Genomic DNA, 5,090 nt, shown 5'->3' on the forward strand with positions numbered 1-5,090 from the left:
AGAGACATACTTGATGAGCTACGTCCACACACAAAAATAAAAGAAGTTGAAATCTCCGGATATAGAGGGACACAATTTCCAAACTGGCTAGCTGATCATTCGTTTCTTAAGCTGCTAGTACGATTGTCTCTTAGCAACTGCAAGGACTGTTTTTCCTTGCCAGCACTAGGACAACTTCCTTGTTTGAAATTCCTTTCCATTAGAGAGATGCATTCGATAACAGAGATAACGGAGAACTTCTATGGTTGTCCATCCTCTGAAAAGCCTTTTAACTCTCTCGAGGAGCTTGAATTTGCAAAGATGCCGGAATGGAAGCAGTGGCACGTACTAGGGAACGGAGATTTTCCTGCACTTCGGAACCTTTTCATTTATGATTGCCCCAAGTTGGTTGGGAAGTTCCCTGAGAATCTCTGTTCTCTGACGAATTTGAGAATCTCAAGATGTCCTGAACTCAATTTGGAGTCACCCATCCAACTTTCAAGTCTAAAAAGTTTTAAAGTTGATGCTTCTCCTAAGGCTGGAGTTGTCTTTGATGAAGCTGAACTGTTTACATCCCAACTTGATGGAATGAAGCAGATTTAGGAATTAGATATTAGTGATTGAATCTCTCTTACCTCCTTGCCTATTAGCACTCTGCCGAGTACCTTGAAGACAATAAGGATACGTCGTTGCCAGAAATTGAAATTGGAGGCACCAGATAGTAGTAAGATGAATTCTAACATGTTTCTGGAGGAATTGGAACTGGATGAATGTGATTCTATATCATCACCTGAGTTGGTCCCAACAGTGCGCTATTTGAGGATACAGAGATGCCAAAACCTTATTAGGTTTTTGATTCCTAATGGGACTGAAAGACTATATTAGTTGTTGTGAGAATCTTGAAATACTGCTTTCTTCGGTGGCACGTGGGTTGAGTATTGAAGATCGCAAAAAACTGAAGCAGCTGCCAGAACTCCTTCCCTCTCTTAAGGAACTGACACTGTGGAATTGTCCAGAAATAGAGTCCTTTCCTGATGGAGGATTGCCCTTCAATTTACAATTCCTTGGCATCGACGATTGCGAGAAACTGGTGAACGGATGAAAGGAGTGATGTTTACAGAGACTCCCCTCTCTCAGAGAGTTGTACATCACCCACGATGGCAGTGACAAAGAGATTGTTGGTGGTGAGAATTGGGAGTTGCCTTGCTCTATTCGAAGGCTTACCATAGACAATCTGAAAACATTAAGCAGCCAACTTCTCAAAAGCCTCACCTCTCTTGAATCCCTATGGACTTCGAATTTACCTCAAATTCAGTCACTGGTGGAACAAGGGCTTCCCTCCTCTCTTTCTGAGCTAAGTTTATTCCGCCATGATGAGCTCCATTCACTACAAGGTCTTCAGCACCTCAATTCGCTTCAAAATCTATACATCATCAATTGCCCTCAACTCCAATCTCTTGAAGAATCAGTGTTTCCCTCTTCCGTCTCTATGCTGACCATCGAGAATTGCCCTAATCTCCAATCACTCCCAGTAAAAGGGATGCCCTCTTCCCTCTCTAAACTATCTATTTACAAATGCCCATTGCTCGAACCACTCCTAGAATTTGACCAGGGAGAGTACTGGTCAAAAATTGCTCATATTCCTGAAATATATATCAGTGCTACATTATTTAACCTCGAATGCCTGTGATGATTAATAAAAACGAAGCTCCCACAGCTGTAAGTTTTTCTCTTTCCTCGGTAGCTTTTAAGTTTTGCTTATTACTCCCCGATGCTTGTTTGTTAATTATTTTCCCTTGTTAAGCTATTGGGTGAAGTTTTGTGTTTGGGAAACACATTTCACTTTTTTAAAAAAGGTCATAAAAATATAAACTTATAAGGTTTAACCAGTATTGACTTAACAAGAATGAAACAATTGGAACGGTAAATTCGAGGTAAATTCTAAGATTTTCAAGTACCCAAAAACTATAAATTCGCCCAATAAATATTAATTTTTTTCTAGTTTTTGAGAACTTGGGTTTTTTGCTAAGATTTTCTTCAAAAACTGCTTGCACTTTTCATGGTCAATCCTAAATGTTGGGGCCCATGAAAAAACTATTAAAAATATACATAAGTTACATACAAAGTAATAATTTTTATAATGAACTAGTTAATTCATCTTCCAAAAATTATAACACGATATTTTAGTAAAACTACAATTAATAGAATTACCAATTATTACAATTTGTAATTTTACAAAGTGGACTTCCTTCATTAGGAATTGGCAGCTATTTCATGAATGTGAGTGTAGTTTTTGTCTAAGTCATATTAAAAGAATGTCCTTTTCACCATTCATGTAATGCTAAATTTTTTTGGGTGTTTTACATTTTTTCTCTTTGCTTGAAGTTTCAGTTTGTTGTTATCATTGCAGGAGTTGTTCAATCAATTTGTAGAATCATTTGGAAGGGCGTGAATTCTTGGAAAAACAAAATATCTAATGCACAATGAGGTATACTTTGCTTATTCCTTGTAAGAAAACTGCATCAAACTTGGAAAGCAAAAAAAAGAAAAGTTGAAAGAAAATTTTCAGACACAGTTCTTTTTTTTCATTAAGTAGCTTTATTCGTTGATCTACGACGATTCAACAACATGACATTTGATAGGTAATACTAATGATTGATGAATGTTGACTTGAAAATCAGCATTGATTTGCATTGGAAATGAAGTTAAAAGCTATGATATTAGAACTATGCGAAATTTCTGAATGAGAACTCGTAGAGTTGGGGACTAGGAACCGAATTTCATGCAAATACAAGTGTCTATTTGTGTATTATATAAAACTATGTGAGATGTTTAACAGTCGAGAAACCTTCAGTTCTTGATTCCTTGTCATTGCTCTGTTCTTCTAGCTTTGTCAGCATTAGAAATTGCTTGTTAGCCATATATGACATACTAAAATTACTTTACTCGGAATTCAGTTAATTATATAAATCTCTTTCATTGTCTAGCTTAGATGTCACGACCCGAACCAGGGCCTGGCCGTGACGAGCATTTCGAACCATGGAGGCCCGAAACACCCCTATCTGTCTGGTAATCAAGCACATAATTCATATGATCAAAGTAATGCGGAAGAAACACAATAATTCGGAAACATGATCATAAATATGAAAAGAAACAATAACGGGGAAATAAAGTTTCCCCCAACTTCAATCAACCTCTAAACAACTGTCTGCGAAAATCTCTAACAAATGACTGAGTCAAGTAACTGTGTATAAACTGGGACAAGACCCTCAGTAGACCTCAAAACTAAATATAAGATAAAAGGACTGCAGGACATAAGACCTTCCGAAACATAGAAGGCTTACCACTTGTCTCTGCAACTCTGTCTGAATGATCTACTGATTCTCTTGACCCCTAGACTGGGCCTCTGAACTTGAAAGATTGGAGAAGGGAGGGGATCAGCACAAAAGTACTGGCACGCAGAGATATCAAAACAAAACATAATATTTTTACAAGAATATAGTTGAGAGCCATTATAAAGCAATTTCGTATCAAATCATTTGAAAACACATGGGTGTAATGCAATAGTTTCTCAACAACAATGAAATGCAACTGAGCTAGGTGGAATACCCTACATAATGCAACGAAGCATGGTGTTTCGACCCAATGGTAGTGCCCAAGATCACTTAGCCCGGGCGCCTACCTATAGTCCCAATTTGGGAATGACATAAAGTCAAGTACACAAGATCACTTAGCCTGGTACCAAATTTTTGTGTCGGCAAACACGTTTTCCTGCGATGAGCCCTTACACTCAAACGCCTTCTTGAGGCATCCACCTATCTCATGTAAAATCAATGCATTCAAATTTCATCTGATTCAATCACATATCATATTCTGTAGGATATCGTCATACCCGACTTGCAAGCCATCAATATCACATTATTCTTCTCATTCAACCATTGTATTCAACATGTATAACCTTCTCGTGTTCAAGTCAAAATCATATCAATTCTCAAAATATTTCATGTCATGCTCTTCAAGATGTTTTCGAACAATTTACATCATATGAACATTTAAAACAAATTCACATCAAGAGAAAAAATTTCACATTATTCATGCTCTCAAGTTAACATCTTTTCGGAATACATGCATATACATATATATCATATGGCAAATCACTTTGGGAGTAGGCCTAAGGGCCAAATCAATATCATAAAACGTTTAAAACATAATCATATTCGTAATTTCAAAACCTCCATTTGCAAACATGAATTTTTAAAGCCTATGAGATTTTTGAGATAACCCCACGTACCTCTATTACTATGAATATTAGATGCTTCTCGAAGCCTATGTTGAGAGGATTCCAAATATGCAATTTGTTCCTAAAACCCCCGGTTGAATCTCGAGTTGCTTGAGTTTTTATTTTAAAACCCTAAGGAGAATCTTTGAGCACTTTTGATGAATGAAGGTGTATTTTGGGGTCCTTGGAACTGAATTTCGTGTTTTAGGGATAAGTAAGGGTGAAAAAGGACCATTTTACCCCAAAAACGGAGTGTTTAAGTCACTTGAATTCTTTGCATAGGCGCCGCTCATCCCATTGCCTATGTTTACATAGGCTCCGCCTAGGATATCGCCTATGTTTACATAGGCGCTGCCTAGGCTATCGCCTATGCTTTCCAATGGCCATGGACGATTGGTTAGGCGATGCATATCACTTTGAAAGGCCATAACTTCTTGCTCGGGTGTCGGATTTTAGTAAAATTGGTATCATTGGAAAGTTAACTCGAAGACCTATCATTTGACACATAGTAGGCTCCCTAATTCGATATATACAGAGAGTTATGATGGATGGAAGCTGACACAATTTACAACGTCCACTAAAACTTAGTCGATCGAAATAGTTTCAACTCGTCCTTGAGTTGAAGGACCTCTATGGTCTAAATTCAAGCTTGAATGGATTCACATGCTACACAAATAATTAACATGTCGTATTGGCATAGGATTTTATGGGTTCGAGGTTTATCAACACGTCGGAATCATGGTCTATATTGTAGCCCGAAATGCGGGGCGTTACATTAGAATAGAAGGATCTTGTTTAGCTTAGAATAGAAGGTTCTTTCCATTCCATTAGC

General features: G+C 37.6%; 1 pseudogene; it reads left to right on the top strand.

Moving 5' to 3' along the window:
* Nucleotides 1-15: 15 nt before the first annotated feature.
* Nucleotides 16-1,713, top strand: LOC124894063 (annotated as a pseudogene).
* The last annotated feature ends 3,377 nt before the right edge of the window (nt 1,714-5,090 follow it).

This window comes from Capsicum annuum, unplaced genomic scaffold (genome assembly GCF_002878395.1).
Source record: "Capsicum annuum cultivar UCD-10X-F1 unplaced genomic scaffold, UCD10Xv1.1 ctg68914, whole genome shotgun sequence".
In the NCBI taxonomy this organism is placed as follows: Eukaryota; Viridiplantae; Streptophyta; class Magnoliopsida; order Solanales; family Solanaceae; genus Capsicum; species Capsicum annuum.